Source organism: Orcinus orca, chromosome 2, assembly GCF_937001465.1.
Source record: "Orcinus orca chromosome 2, mOrcOrc1.1, whole genome shotgun sequence".
In the NCBI taxonomy this organism is placed as follows: domain Eukaryota; kingdom Metazoa; phylum Chordata; class Mammalia; order Artiodactyla; family Delphinidae; genus Orcinus; species Orcinus orca.
In genome coordinates, this window is record NC_064560.1 from 195,726,263 (window position 1) to 195,743,289 (window position 17,027).

Sequence of the window (17,027 nt, forward strand, 5' to 3'; positions counted from 1 at the left end):
TTGTGACCACCTAGAGGGGTGGGGTAGGGAGGGTGGGAGGGATACGCAAGAGGGAGGCGATATGGGAACATATGTATATGTATAGCTGATTCATTTTGTTATAAAGCCGAAACTAACACACGATTGTAAAGCAATTATACTCCGATAAAGATGTTACCAAAAACATAGCACTTTAAAAAAAAAAAACGACCCCATCGGGGCACCATGGGAATTAAGTCAGTGACTACAAGGCAAGCCCTGAGAACATGGTCTGGCAGGTGCCCAGAGCTCCACAAACATCAGCTTTTGTTCCTAAAGTGAGTGTAGGGGTCGTGTTACTGTTATGCCATCGTACTTGTTCAAGAAGCTACCTATTCCAAGGCAGTGGAGCGTCCCGGGGAAGGGCTGGCTGAGGGCAGGGAAGAAGCTCTCTAAACCCAGGTCAATTTCCGAGCCTTGAAGACAGGCCTGTGGTGGGAAGTTCTGAGGGAGCTGGCAGGCGAGCAAGTGGGGACTAGACTCCGGGGCCCTCCCAGAACAGAAGAGGAAAGAACAGGACGGAGCAGGTCTGTGTAGGAAAGAAGGGGGCAGAGGACAAACACGGGTGGGCCTTTGTCCCCTGAGAGGACTGAGGGACGGTGAGAGGAAGGCAGAACGGAGGATGCTCTGAGAGGACAAGTCAGCCAGCGGTGGACACAGGGAGGGACAGGGAGATCCAGGCAGAGGAGTGCTCCAGAAGGGCAGAGAGGCCAGCAGGAGGGAGCAGCAGGCTGACCTCTGAAAGGGCCCTTTCAGGGAGAGACACAGGCAGGCAGCTGGCCTCCTTGTCCAGGTGTGCTGAGCAGGGGAGACAGGTGGCAGGGGTGAGACAGGAGCTGGAGGGTGGGCAGGTCCACGGCTGCGGGGGCCTCGGGAAGCCATGTTCACTGCTGCACGAGGTTCATTGCCTGGAGAGCCCACCAGCTCGCAGGAGAGCATTAGGAGAAAGGAAGGAGAGGGCAGGTTCCAGGTCACTTCCTGCATGTACAGCAACTCCCCAGCACCACCTTCCATCCTTCCTGGGCTGGGCCCACCCACTTCCCCCTCCCCCTCTCCTGACTCCATCCCAGGCTCCCTCTAAATCTACTCCCACCACACTTGGACCAGACCCCACAGCTTTAATTACCATCCACAAGCTGATGACCTTGCCATCCCTATTTCCAGCCGCTCGGCCCAGAAACCCAGGCTCATCCATGCAGCTGCCTTCTCCGCTGGTCCCCGGTTGGCACAGCCAGACACCTTGGTCCCAGCAACTTTCAGCTGTTTCTGTGCAGGCGGGAGTGGGTGTGGCTCTGGGTTCTCCAAAGTTGCAGCTTCATCAGGCAGGTGATGGCCCCAGGGAGGGGACACCAGAGAGAGTGAACTGGGAAGAGGGGAGGTGGGGTCAGAGAGGATTTTTGAAGCTAGATTTTGCCAGTGATGAAGGTGTGGGAAGGCAGTGACCCCCTCTAGAGGAGGTGTGCTGAAGTAGGGAAAGCAAAGAAACTTTGGAGGCAGAGCCATCAACCCTGTGTCCAAAGTATGTCCTGAATCAAGGCGTCATCCTCCCATCTTAACTACCGTGGTCCATGCTGCCACAACATCCGACCTCCTACCTTGTCCCCTGCTTTCTCTCCTGCCCCACCTCCCACCATATTCTTTGCACATCAGACAGAGTTACCTTTTCAACTATAAACTAGATCCTATCACTGCCCTGTTAAAAACCCTCCCGGGGCTCCATCATGCATAAAACAAGATCTTAACCTCTTACCCTGGTGACCACACTCCGTATTCTCAAGCCTGCCTATCTCTTTCCACTCTTATCTCTGGAATGTTGCCTAAACACGCCAAATTCCTCCCACCCCAGAAAGCCCATCCCTATGCATGTGATCTTGCTGCCCTCCCACACAGCAGTGGAGACTGAAATCTGACAGGATTCTGTGACATTTAAGCTAAACAGGAGTGACAGGGGACCTGGAAAAGAGCATGCCAGAGGCAGGGGCTGCAGAGCTACTGGACCTAAGGTGGGAGTGGGAAGGCCCGTGTGAGTACAGGGAGCAAGAGGAGAGGATGCTCTGGGTTGATGCTTCAGTCAGCTTTGCTGCGTAACAAATCGGCCTCAAGCTTTGTGGCTTAAAACCACAAAGATCTAGTTTTCCTCCTGCTCCCGTGGGTTGGTTGGGCCATTCCTCTGCTGGTGTCACCTGCTAATGCACCCACAGTCACCTTCTGCTGGAGAATTGGCTTGGCTGGGACTCCACATTGGATCACTCCCATGTCCAGCAGTGGGTTCTGTGTCAGCTGGGGCCTTGTTTCCTTTCATGGGGCTCAACCTCAGCACCAACAAACCTCACCTTCCTTTCACTTTCTTCTGGACCTGAAGTTGGTTCCAGTGGAGGCCTGAAGGAAACATATCATCATGGGGGAATTTCAGGAACATGGGGACAGCTCTCCACATGCAACCCCTCTGACTATTTGGTCCCTTTTGCTCACATCTATGCCCCCTAGAACACAGAGTTCCACAGATGTGACACCATAGCTAAGCCATGACTGAGTTTTGGCCCCAGAAGTCAGGAGAGCTGAGACCTTCTTCTCCTGGAGCAGGACTGGTGATAGGAGGAGAAGGATCCTGAGGGTACCATAGCTGGCAACCCTCAGGCATCCTGGCCCTGAGTTTCGTCCTACTCATGGCAGTTTAGGTGTCCATGAGACTGGCCTGCAGTAAGCTATGTAGAGTAGGATGGAAGCAGAGAAGGGGTATGGAGTGAAACGCAGAACAGTGCAAAACACTTGGATTTGGCCTGAGTCATGGGACCTGTCTGACCCTCAGGCTTCTCTTCTATAAAATGAGAGAACAAAGCGGGTGGGCATGTTTGTACACCTTAAGGTAAGGGTTAAGCAACCTTCATGCTGAGCCTGGGAAGAGAGGATTATCCATGATACTTTGCTAATTGGGAAATCTTAGGTCTACTGATACAGACACTACAGTCAGACCCGTGTAACTCTGCGACATGAAAACTTAAGTCTGAGCCACACAAGTAAGAAAAATCACAACTCTGAGAAACAAGAGTCTGTAGCATCCCATCCTGGGCACTCTGGTGTTTGTGTTTTCAAAGAAAGGGGTGGAAACCTCTCCTTCTGCACCTACTTAGAAAAGCCAGCACGGAAATCTCCTAACAACACCACCCTCTGGAATTTCATTGAGGCATTCAATGGAACACTTCAGTTGCAAGGTAACAATTTCTAGTGCTCTGAGTTGCCACGATTCCTCTTTTATTGATGTCATAAAGTAGGTATTTATGAGATGAGGCTATTAAGATCAATAGAATAAATGGAACACCTAATTCTATCTTTTTCAGAACTGCACAAAGCATTCTCCTGGCACCATCCCAATGAATAAGGCGACCAGGGAGCTGTCACTTAGGCCTAATCCCAAAGCAAAGAGCTCAACCCTATTAATGGTGACTCACTTTTTACGTGCTTCTTCGAGTCAAAAATTCTCTTGGCCCTAAGTAGACTTTATTGAAAAAGAAAAAACAAAAAAAAATTGAAGAGTACAGATTGGAATCATTGTGTAACTGGATTTACCACATTTATGGCCAGGTCAGCCACACTGGTTTTCATTTCAACAGGAGCAGAAAAAAATAACAGAGAGAGGAAAGAGCCCTCTGCTTTTAAAGTTGTTTAGAGGCATGTAACTGGCTTACCTAATACCCGGTTCAAGGGAAAAAAGGTCCAAAGCAGGGGGAAAATTTTGATCCTGTAATCCCAGTAGGGGCTAAAAGAAGCCATAATCTCTGCTGAGACCCTAGGCTCCTAGAAGCTAAGGCCAAGACACACCTGGCTAAGGCCCTCTCCTTTTCCCCAGGGAAGGAACAGACGAGTGTATTGCTGATCTGTTTTTGTACCAGAATGAATGCTTCCAGGGGTAATCATCAAATGTCTATATATGGACAAACTCAGCCCATTCTGAGATAACAGCACAGATTCATATTTACCAAGCATGTTTTCCAGGGAAGAAAGAAATGCAGCAACCTGTGCTTGGCATATTTGTTCAAATTAAAGCCATCAGGTAAATAGGAAACAGAGTGACCGGGCTTCTTGTAGAGGCTTCTGGAACCCAATCTGGTTCTGGTCCATGATCCCACAGAGTGGTGGCTCCGGTCAGATGGATCTGGGAAGATCCAGGAACACGGTCCCCAGCCACCACCAGCATATGCGTTCCACAGCTTTGTCGGGGACCCCCATGGGGGACTGGTCCTTGTCTCGGTAGCTCTCATGGCCTTTGAGACCATCCTCGGTCAGGCTTACCTTTCCAGCCTGCTCTCCTGCTCTTGTTCTCCACACATCCTATGAGTGGGTCAAACTAATCAGCCCGGGATTTCCTTTCCATCCCTGATATTTCTAGCCTTTGGCCTTGACCATGGGGTCCCCTTCCCCCTTTATGCACGCGCCGGTATCTTGTCCCTGGATTCACCGCACCAATGAAGGGATCAGCACAGAATACAACACCAAGCTCCTGCATGGGTGCTTCCCAGAGCACTGGGGTCATAGTAGGGAGAGGAAATCTCCCCGTGAGCCTCAGGGGTGGGAAAGACCACTCGGATCCCAGTCCCTCCCTGCAAACAAGATGAGGACAGACGGAGATGTAGACAGTGGGGACAGACAGCAGGAAATCACGGGGCACACAGGGATTCAGGACAAGAAGAGGACGTATCCAGCTAGCCAACCCTGCTGATTAAGAGGTATTTCCACATCCGTAACTTCAGCAGCTTTCTCTACCAGCCAGGGAGGCAGAGGATGCCTATTCCCATCCTGCCTTGGAATGTGGAAACCAAGGCTCAATGACCTGTCAACAACGGAGAAGGTGGAAGAGGAAGAATTTTACCCAATTCTTTTGATCCTTGGTCCAGTGCTCTTTTTACCACACTCCAGGGAACACTTAGCTGGACCAGTTCAGGAATCCATCTGCCAGGGTTCAAATCTCAGCTCCACCGTATATGAGTCATGAGACCTGGGGCAAGTGTCTCATTATCTCTCTGTGCCTTGGTTTGCTCATCTGGGAGACAGAAATGGCAATGGCAAAATGCAGAGGATAATAATGATCAAAAGGATTGTCTGAAGGCTCATATGAGATAATGCGTATATCGAACACCCAGTAAATGATAACTTACATTGTTATACTTCATTCTTCAGGTTAAAACCTTTATTGGTAAGAAAATGAGGCTCGGTAGGGTCTGGTGACTTGTCAAGATCACCCAGCAAGAGGCAGAGCCAGGGCGGTGGCCACAGACCTTGGAGAGCGACTGCTCCTATCACATTAGTGAGGTAGAAAATGATGTCCTCGGCCCTGCACAGGCAGCCCATGGATGGTGGTCCAGGGTGAGTCCCTGGTCTCTCAATTGCTAACACTTTGCTCTTTCTCCCCTCGTCAATGAGCCCTAATTGGGTGGAGAGAGGAGGCCCTCTGGAGTCACCAAGTGCCCTGGACCAGGCAGAGGACCCCAAGGTGGTAAAGTGCAAGCATCAGCCTCCCTGACAGCCCCTCTGGTTGGCCCAGCTATGGCCTGCTCGTGTCCATCAAAGGGGCTTCTTAGCAGCACACCCAGGCCTTCACAATCCTTCTTTCTGCGGAGGTATTAATTTATGATGGCAGAGACCCCTTGTGTCCTAACAGTAGCAGATCCATCCTGTGTACAAGGCAGAAATGCCATCAGGTCAGATGTCCCGGAAGTGAGGCCTCCTCAGGTGTCAGTAACACATGCTTTATAGAGACGTCAGGGATGTGAGCCCGGCAAGGGCATTTCAAGTGTAAGGAGTCTAAGTGCCCGGAGTGATGGGTCAGTTCTTAATGACACAGGGGGCTCCCATGGTGGGTGCGCTGAGCTCCTGTAGAAGCAGAGGCTACCTCAGAGGACATGGACAGCCAGAGCTGGGAGAGACATGGCTGATCACACCTTTGTGCCTGTTTACTTTACAGATGGAGACACAGAGTCCAGAAGTGAAGCAACTCACCCCAATCTCAGGGCAAACTAGTACCGAGTTCAGTTGTTCACCCAACTTTTATGGAGCACCTCCTCTGCCAGGTCCCCTTCCTAGACACTGAGGGTGCACAAGTGAATAATAAGACTCAAGTCCTGCCCCAAGGAACTCACCATCCAGTGGAGCAAGGAATGGTCCCCAGGGGATGGGAATCGCTGACCATCAAATACAGAAGGAGGTGGAAGAAGTGAGGGAAGCAGACAATTTGCACCCTCTCAACACTGTATCAGTCAGGACAAGATAGGTTGTGCCACATAACAGACAGCCCCATGGTCCTGCCCTCTTGCTGTGTGCCTCATATATTATCAGGAGAGGCTCAGCTTTACACAGTTTCCCAGGCTGACCCAGGTGCCCCCACCTGGTGGCTGCACCTGCTGGGACAAACAACATTTTCACTGTGCAGGGGAAGTGTGCTGGGGGATCCAGAGGAGCATGTAGAACATACTTCACCTGCACTAATTATCCTCACCAATTCACTCACTGCCCAGCAACCAGCTCCTATTGTGACGTTGACCCCACCTAACTACAGAGGGAGCAGGATACTGTAATCCTCCAGTGAGCCCAAAGGAAAGGCAGAAGGATGTGGGTGAGCCCTAGAGCCCCACAGACACGGGTCTATTTCACCCAGTAAATACTCAGGGATACATTCCCTCAGAAAAACTTGCTCCTTCGTCTTTTTTAAAGCATGGCTCTGTTAGCCTTTCATTTTCCCACTTCTGATGGAGATACGAGCACCAGAAATCTTTTTCCCCCTCTTAACTCTTCCGTAAGTGACAGCCAGCATTCAGCCTCAGAGGGGGAATAGAATAGGGATGAGTGAAGATTGGGGTCTAAAGGGCACAACTGCTTCTTCTCAGCCTTATCAAAGCCATGATGGAATGAATGCAGCCCCAGTGGTGCCAAACATTTGTGTGTTTTTTTTCAAAGTAGACCCCAAAATCTGTTTTTCAGTAAAACCTTCTAATGTTTAAATAGCAATCATTCAACTTTCCTTTATAAGCAGTGCTGGCTACACAGGCATACCTTGGAGATATTACAGGTTCCATTCCAAACCTCCACAATAAAGGAAATACTGCAATAAAGTGAGTCACACAAATTTTTGCGTTCCCCAGTGCATATAAAAATTATGCTTATACTGTACTGTAGTCTATTAAGTGTGCAATAGCATTAAGTCTAAAAAAATGTACATACTTTAGAAATACTTTATCACTAAAAAATGCTGACCATCATCTCAGCCTTCAGTGAGTCATAATCTTATGGCTGGTGGAGGGTTTGAAATATTGGGAGAATTACCAAAATATGACACAGAGATACAAAATGAGCAAACGCTTGTGGGGGAAATGGTGGCGATGATTTGCTCAATGCAGGGTTGCCACAAAACTTCCTTTTGTAAAAACGCAATCTCTGCGAAGCACAATAAAGCATGATAAAAGGAGGTTTGCTATACTGTGGACAAAAGAAAAAAAGCTAGGCCACAAGTTCAAGACCTCTGATCCCATCAATGCCTTCCCCTCTTCTCAGAAAAAAAAGAGCCAAGCTCCAGGAGAAGCAGGAATGTGCCTGAGGTCAGCAGTAGCTCGGGGGACAGGGATGCATGCGATGGAGGGGCACTGCCTCCATCCTAAGTCCCTGTGCATGTGACCTTTTTCAAGATCCTCCCATGGAAACCAGCCAAAGCAGCTCGGCCTGTGCCAGACCTCTTTCTGCACTGTCTCTGGTCAGCTTTGGGGATTCAGGGCTCAGCCAACCTTGGGACAACACCAAGCTGTCAGACTCACAAGTTGACAGAGCTTCCAATAGAGCACAGCTTTTTCACAGCACTGCATCCTGGAGGAAGCTGGCCAGGGTTGCCTTCCCGAGGAGCCTCGCCTTCCCATCCACGGCAGACCCACGGCAGAGACCAGCCCGCAGGTCCCTTGGCTAGCACATGGTCCCAGCTCTGGGAGCCCCTAGGTGTGCAGTGAGTGTCCCACACACACTTGAACCCTCCCTTCGTGGGACCCCAATCCCTTTCATGGAAGCATCTCGTGCTGCCTTGGGATTGAGAATAGTGACCCCTTAACAATACAGGTGCTTCGGAGTTAGTCTCCCATTGGGCCCTTGCAGAGTCCCAACAGGTGGGATTATTACCCAAGAGCCCTCGTTTGTCAGAAAGACCCAGATGGAAAAGATCACACAACTGGTCAGCAGCAGAGCTGAGGGTTCAGTTCCGATCTCTGACCTTTAACTCCAATAATCGTTCTGTTGTCCGAACTTCCAAAACAAAGTCGTGAACGGAAAACAGAGGTTTGTGTCAGTTGGAAAAGTAAAAGTGTACGGTATCATGACCCCTGTATTCATCCATTCCCTTGAGAAAGAAAACTCCCATGCTAAACACCTGCTTGCAAACCAGTCTACAGAAGAGGAAACAGGCTAAAGGTAAGAGCAGCACTGGCTGGGTGTGGAAGCTGAGATCTGCCTGGACGTCACGCACTTGAAACTTCCAGACCCAGATCAACACTTCAAGTTTGCCGACATCTCAAGTCCAGCCAGGGGAAAGAAGGAATCACCACCAGTGACAGCCACTGTGCCTTATTCTGCACCACGTACAAGACCAAGCGTTGATTTTTTTTTTAACAATTTCATTTACATACCATAAAATCCACTCAGTTAACATGTACAATCCCACAATATTTAGTAAATGTTCAGAGTTGTGCAACTGTCACCACCATCCAATTTTAGAACATTTGCATCACCCCGAAAAGATCCCTCAAGCCCATTTGCAATTGCTGCTCCCTCCCCCCAGTGCCTGGCAACCACTAATCTACTTTCTCTCTGGATTTGTCGCTTCTAGATGCTTCATGAAAATAGAACCTACCATATGTGGTCTTTTGTGGTTGGCTTTTTTCGTTTAGCTTCATGTTTTTGAAGTCAATGCTTTGTGTAGCATGTATCAGTACTTCGTTCCTTTTTATTGCCAAATAGTATTCCATTGGTGGACATAACATGTCTGGCTTATTAGTTTAAGCAGTTGTTTAATCAGCTGATGGACATGTAGGCTGTTCTCACTTTGGAGATATTATAAATCAGGTTGCTATGAATATTCGTGTTCGAGTCTTTGTGTAGACATATGTTTTGTTTCTCCTGGATAGATATCTAGCAGTGCAACTGCTGGATTGTATAATAAATTTATGTTTTCTAAAAAAACCACTAAAGGATTTTCCAAAACGGCTGTACCATTTTATATCTCTACCAGCAATGGACGACGGTCCAAATTTCTCCACCCCTTTCTGGATACTTACTGTTGTCCATCTTTTTTACTCTAGCCATGTGATTTGCTTTTATGAATTAACTTGGGAAATCTTGATAGATACCCTAGAGACAGGGGCTGGCATTATTATTTCTTGACAGGTGGGAAGAAAAAGTGAAGCAACTTGCCCCGGGTCCCAAGGCTGGGCGTGAGGGAGCAGTGTTAGGGTTTGACAGAGGTCTGCCTCTCACCAGGGCTGATCTGCCCCCACCACTCTCCTATCCTGCCTCCTACGGCACAAGGTGTTACACTGGCTTTTCCACACCATCCATCCATTAACGAGCACCTACTGTAAACCAGCACAGACGGGGCATCCATGAGCTCACATCACTTCCATAACCTCATGCTTTCACTCGCATAAGCTCCACGACTCATTTTTTTACTGAGAGAGCTGAGATTCAGGAGAAGCGACCATCTATCTATCCAGGGGTCAGCAAACATTTTCTGGAAAGGGTCAGAGAGTAAATACTTTAGGCTTTGCAGGCCAGAGAGCCCCTGTCCCAAATACTCAACCCTGCCGTCGTAGTGTGGTAGTTTCCACACTACAGAATAATCCAGGTGATAATCCCACCTGTCGGGGTTTGGGGAAGGTCCAGTGGGAGACTAGCTCCGAAGCACCTGTGTGTCAGGTAAATTTTATGCACTTACACCAGCAGCTGGCCAGGCGTGGCCCACAGGCCGTTGATGGCCAACCCCTGGTCTCATCCACTGTCACGCAGCTAGTAAGGGACCGAGTACAGATGGGAGGCCGGCCAGCCCGTCATTTTGGAGTGTGTGCTCTCTCCCACCTCCTCGCTGCCTGAGGCACGCTTACCCCCATATTGACTTCAGGATACGCTTTCCGCTGGGGCGTGTGACTCCCCGACTCCTTCCTCTCCTTCACTGCTCCGGATTGACTGGGACCATTAAGTCCTATATGTAGCACATTCCACCACGAGCTAATTCCTCGTGTCCCAGGCTCACACATTACAACAGGAACACAAGCCCTGAGAGGAAATACGAGGCTCCAGTCCCAGCTCCACCTTCCCTAGTGGTGGAACTTCTCACCTCACTGTTCTCATCGGCAGAGGGGGGCGGTAGTGGTCCTGCATCCTAGGTGGGTTGTGAGAACTAAATGAGTTGATACAAGAGCACGACTTTCCAACAGGGCTTAGCACAAAGTAGGCGCTCAATAAATGATAGCTATTGCTAGGTAGCCCCCACCAGCAAGGAAGTGGAATCAGTTTTATATCTGCCCATGATTTAATGTCTCACTGGAAAGAGCAAAGAATGCACCGCAGTTAAAATTCCTATATAATTATCGCTGGCTGCACAGGGTGGTGCTACCTGGTTTTGCAGAAAGTAGAACAGCCCTGAGGACAAAATTGTAATGTGGTAGCAGTAATAATAGTGATAGTAATAATAAGAGTTCACACTTATTAGGCACTTAGTAAAGCGACATGCTAAGTGCTTTGCAAACATACTGCCATACCAGCTAGCATCTGGACGGCGCTTTTGAGCTGGTGTAGCATTTTACCGAGCTGTATCTTGCATGTGTCTGCCATCGACCTGTGAGGGCGACCTCCACGTCTTCTCTAGTTTACAGATGTGGAAACCGAGTGGTCTTCCCCATGTTCCCTGTAGAAAGTGGCCAAGTTGGACTCACTGGGGACGTCGAGTTCCAGAGCCAGCTCCCTTCCCCCACCACCACCTCTCTCTCCACCCTGCCCAGGCCAGGGCTCCATCCCAGTGTTTTCTTTAAGCCTCTGTCCTAGGCTGCAGAGGCAACATCTACTAGCATCATTCCCATTAACCCTCAGAGCATTTATCTCTCCCAGGAATAGTTCTGCTCTAAAAAACCACGGAGAGCATCAAGGCTTAACCCCAAAGCGTGCTCCCTGACATAGTCCCTCCTGTGTCTGGACCACAGGCAGGATGCCCCCCTGGGCGCTAGAGGACCTTCCCCGAGGCTCCAGCGTCCATCCAGCCTGTGGCTATCAGCTCTGTAGACCTCCACGCAGGGGAAGTGGAATCCAAGTGTGGAACTTTAAAAGGGGGCAAGCTGATCAGCCCCTCCAGGCAACCTCCTCACAGTGCTAGAATGTTCTCACCTGGGTGCACTCTGGGGAAATCCCTCTAAGGACAGGAGACAATTCCTGCCTCTCTGAGGAGCTCCTGCTTCAGTCCGGGAAGCCTGTCCTTGTAATGTCCCCCTCAACTTGCCGGAACAAGCCTGCTTTCCTCTGTCCCAGGACAGCCTCAGAGCAGTAGTGGCCATCTCCACTGTTTCCACTCTCCAGGCATCTCTGCAGCCTCAGGTCCCCCAGCTGTCTGTACCTGGTGTGTTTCCAGCATCCTTCCGGAGCTGCCTCAGTCTTCACCACACACGACTGTTGCTGTCTGGTTTTGAAGGACACAGACCATCCTTGGCCACTTGCCGTCTCTGAGGGCTGACTTCCTCGCTTGTAAAATGGGACTATGATACTTACACAGTGGTTGTGACACTCAGAGGCCATACATGCAAAGTGGTGTCTAGACCTTGATGTACAGCTTTTCCAGGAGTGGTAGGTAAGGTTGGTTCGACCGCAGAGCCAGGAGCCCTTAGACCGGGCACTGTGGCCAGTGCACTTCTTCCTCATCCTGCACCTCGGAGGCGCATCTCACACACTGGATGATACGGATGTTGATTCAATGAAATTATTACAATTTTTGATTTAAAAGTGCAGAAGCAATCTTCATGGCGACTACCATGACCCTCAGAACCGTGTTCAATCCCCAGCTCCACCCTGGTCCCAGCTGTCAGGACTGGGCGGAATTGGGTCCGTTCCCATGGGACAGATGTTGCAAGAGATGGGCAAGGAGGGAGGTGTCTGATGCTCGCAGAGCCTCCTGGGCCTCCACTCAAGGCAAGCGTCACCAGGCACAACCCTCCTTTAGCCCCTGCCACTAGCTCTATCTGGAGGACTATCTCTATCTCTTCCAGCTTCGTGTCCCAGAGCAGCAATTATCACTTTTCTCTGAAGCTCTCCCGGGCTCTCCCAGGCAGCAGGAATGTTGCCGTATTCTGAGATCCCTCCTTAGGGTTTTCCTACCCCTCCCATAGTGTTTGCTGTACTGCATGTGTGTTGGTTCACACGCCTTACTCTCCACTGGATTATTATAATAATGATTAACAGCCACCATTAGGTGAGCATTTAAATGTACACCAAGCACTGTGCTGGGTGATTTATACACACCCTAGCTTGTCCTCCCTAAATCCTTGGAAGCTGGCCCTTTGGTCTGGTCTGCAAAGAAGGAAACACTGGTTGGGAAGTAGGCATAGAGGGGAGAAAATCTGGGTCCCCCAGGGACAGGACTCCCGGAAGGCTTCTCAGAGGAGGTGTCCCTGCTCTTTGTCTTACTGGCCTGTAACTTTCTCAAAGTTACACACTTAAGTTAAGGCAGAGCTGGGCTTACCTCTGAAGTCCTCAGCTCTACCCATGATCTCAGTCCCCACTCTATCCCCAGCTCCTGGCGTGTCACCTGATACCCAGCACAAGCTCAGCTGCCTTTGTGAGTGAATGAGGAAGGAAGCAAATAAATGAATGAATGAATCTCTCCACACCTGAATTTACCCCAGCCTGGTGGAGCACAGGCGTGTGCTTCTAACCCGGAGAGCTGCAGCCCTCTCAGGAGAACCAAGGTTATCAGCTGTTGTTTTACGATAATAGGGCCTCCCAGATCCTCATTTATTAGCAGGCCAGATGGCAGCCAGAGCCAGCCATCCCTGGTCCACGGCACCAGAGAAAGTGCCCTGCACCGCCCCCCGGGCAAATGGTCTTACCTCCAATTGCATCATCTCCCCGTCCATTGGGGGCGTCCTTGATCTCATGACCTTGGCAAACAGAGAGACTTGGGCCAACACCAGCCTTTGGACCGTCTCTCCCTCCTTCCCAACGTTCTTCCCTGCATCCATCCCTCCATCCTTTCCTTCTGTTTTTCCGTCCTTTGTTTCTTTCTTCCCCTTTCCTTCTTGCCTCCCCTCTCCCTTCCTTGGACCCTATCTTCCTCCTTCATTCATTCACTCTCACTTACCCACCAGGCAGTAGCTGTCCTGCTGTGGGCTAGGTCCGGGGGTCCACAGTCAGAACTGGGAACCCACCCCCACCCTCAGGGTACCCAGAACCGGGCGAGCAGGTGACAGCTACCATGTCACATGGGCCAAGACGGGCTGCAGGAGCTGAAAGCAGGTGTGTGCACTGGGCATAGAATAGGCTTGAAGGGGAGAAAAGCTGGGTGGCCAGGAGACAGAGGGACTTCAGGAAGGTTTCTCAGAGGATGGGTCCCTGCACTTTGTCCTAACGGCCTGCATTATGAAGGATTAACCAGGCGAACAAGGCAGAAGCTTGTTTTCACAGCTCCCTGCTCAGAGGTCGTCAGGCTCTTCCCCACGCCCAAATCCCTGTTGGTGCCACCAGAGTTCAGCCTGGCCTCTTTGACTCAGATAGTCAAGGTCAGTACGGACCCACCCTCTGCTATGCCCTCAGTGACCTGTCAGACAGCGTGTCCTGTTGCATCTCGCTTGCTGAAGTCTGTCACTAGGGCCCTTGCTCGTCTTCTTAAGGCCAGACCCCCATGGTGCCCTGCCCAGCACTGTCAAAGTCCCCCACTCCCGCCTCCCTGCTTCCCATCCCCTCACCATCACACTCTTCTCCATGACATACTGAGGCTGCCTGAGTCATCTCCCCAATACACCAGGGGACTCGCAGCATCCCTCCCCCCATGATTTAATGTCTCACTGGAAAGAGCAAAGAATGCCCAACAGTTAAAATTCCTATATAATTATTGCTGGCTGTACAGGATGGACTCCCTCCCTTGGCCGATCGGAGCCGCGTCCCCCCGGAGCCTGATGTGAGTTCTTCCCACACATGCCATTTCTGCACCGAGCCTCCAGCCCTCTGCCTCTCCTGAGTGGTCCTGTGGGGCACTACCTCTGCATCTTTCCTGACACCCTCCTCGCTCCCCGAAGGGCACAGTAGCCAGGGCAGTAATAGCAGCAGCAGAGAAGCAGCCAGGTGCCAGACACTTCACATGGGTCTACCCATTCCACCCCTAAAACCACCCATCTGGGAAGCCATCATTCGACCTTTGCTACAGGGAAGGAAACTGAGGCTCAGAGAGGTGAAATGGCTCCCTCAGAGTCTCCGGTTAGTAAAAGGAAGGTTCAGGGCACAAGTCCGAGGCACAGTCTCCAGAGCCCAAGCTCACCACCATCCTAACACCCCTTCTCAGCCCCTTGGCCATCTGCCTGACTCTTTCCAAGTTCTGAAGAATTAGTCACCTCCTCCTGGAAACCTTCCCTGACCTCCTAGGCTGGAAGAGATGCTTCTGCTTTGCACAAACAGAAGAATTGACATTCCCAGTAGTCAACTCTCATGAAGACATTTCCTCATCCCTCCGCTGCCCCCCAAAACTGTGCAACCCCTGCACGCACCACGTGCAGCATGTCGTACCTGCAGGAAATCCCAAGGACTGAGTACAAAGATAGAAGTGCTGAGGGGCTACTTGTGATGAGCAGGAGGCAAGGTGTGATGCAAGGGACTCATGAGAGTTTCATGGAAGAGCCCTTTGGGCAGGGCTTCCAAGATCTAGAAGGACTTAAACAGGACTCAAAATAAGGGCACTCAGCAGGCAGAGCCGCATGAACAGTGGGAAGACAGGCAGCATGTCCCCAGGGCATTTGGGGGTGCCGAACGACAGGAGACTGAGTCAGGCAGAGGGGGTTGCGAAGGACCTTGACCATCAAACAACGTCCCTTCTTCTCAGCCTGTCTTGGTTCCCTCAGTCCTAAACCCAGAGGTCAGAGAACAAAAGCCCAGTTTTATCGGGCTGGCCAAAAAGTTCCCTCGGATTTTCCATAAGCTGTTACAGAAAAACCCGAACAAACTTTTGGGGCAATGCAACATTTGACTGGCACAGTGCTTTAAAAAAATTTTTTTTAATCACTGCCAACATTTAGTCATAGAGAAGTTTTTCTCAAAAAATTAAAATATTTGGCCACATTGGATTCCCTGCCTGGTCATAGTCAGCTGGCACTCTGACTGCTCAGCCCCTGTCCCCCTGGGGCCTGGTTTCTTCACTTTGCCACAGTCCCCAGCATTCACAATGGTCACCCCCGCCAAGGGGACCCTCCATCACCAGGCATCGTTGCATTGGCCAGCGTCATTGAGGGCACCCACCTGGCCCTGAAGGCATTTGGATGAACCCAGTCCCAAACTCCATCTGTGACAGGAAGCCTCTGTCGGCCTCGACTGGGCTTCCTGCAGGCCTTGGAGGGCTTGACCTTGAGTATGGTACATCTCTGTACGTTCTTACCTCCTTTCCCCCCAAACATGGCCACACTCACCTTCCCTTGGAGCCAGACAGATCCACACTTGAATCCTAACAGGTGTGGGATCCTAGTAACACCCCAACTCTGACATGAGTTTGCTGTGGGCCGAGCTTATAATTCTCTTATCAGATCCACCTAACAGGGCCACAGTCCTCAAAGATGCTTTGCATTTCAACCCTCGGCCTCTTCTCCTTTTCCCCACCCTACTTTATTTCTTCGTCTCTCCCTCTCTCTCTCCCACCCTCTCTCTCTCTCTCTCATATGACTCCCAAACTCAGAAAGGTTTGATTGCATTGAAATTTGGCTCTAGAGCCCTAAGCCTTAAGGCAAACATTTGTCCTAGAATTCACTGGAAATCACTTGGCTTCTCTTAGCTGGATGATGGCAAAAAGCAAACAGCAGCTCCCTTCCCTGTACCACGCCACCCTCACTCCCACATTGCAGTCTGGCTAACTGGAGGTTCCTGGAATTTCCCGGGGCTACACACCAGAGCCTCTCCACGCAGGAAACTCAGCAAACTCCTGGAAAGCTCCAGAGTCATCGGCCGGGGCTATAGCCAGGCCAGCCTGCTGACAAGGGTGCCCGTCTTGTTATTCATCACCTTGGCTGGGCCAGTGCTTGTCTGCAAAGCTTCCTTGAGTTTTGGGTGGATTCTGCCTGCTTTCCCATGACCAGTATGCATTGGCCAAGCTTGGTTCCAGAGGACCCTGACATGTGACTGAGAAGCTAATTAAAGAGAGAAGTTATCTATTCAGTCACTCACTCGTCGATCCATTCATTTACTTCTTCATTTATTGCAGCTTAAATTACCTCACCCGTTTTCTCCTTTACTCATTCATTCACTTAGACATGCACTAGCTTACGGAGAGATCTACATACAGATGTGGATCTAGATTCCCTTGTTTACTTTTTTATTAATTCATCTGCCATCCACTCATCTGCTCATCTATTTTTCCACTCATTTATCCCTCAATTTCCCCATTTGGGTATATGTTGACTCACGTTATTAATGTATTTATTAACATATTATTCCATCCACTCATCCATTTATATATTCACTCAATCACTCCATTTATTCATTAACTCACATACATACTCACTCATAAACAGCTCCCTTCCTATTGTACAAGGCTTTATAGGGTAGGTTAAAACTTGGAGTCTGAATACAATAAGACAATAAAAATAGTAGTCTCAGGAAGACACGGGCCCACACTCTCACTCTCCCATCTCTGTCTCAAACAGGCAATGATCCATGAACTGGGGTTCATGGGAGAAGGGGACCTCAGCACCAGAGAGAAAGGAGAGGTGAGGTTCTCTGGGGTACCAGGGCCAGAAGTCCATTCGTGCAGG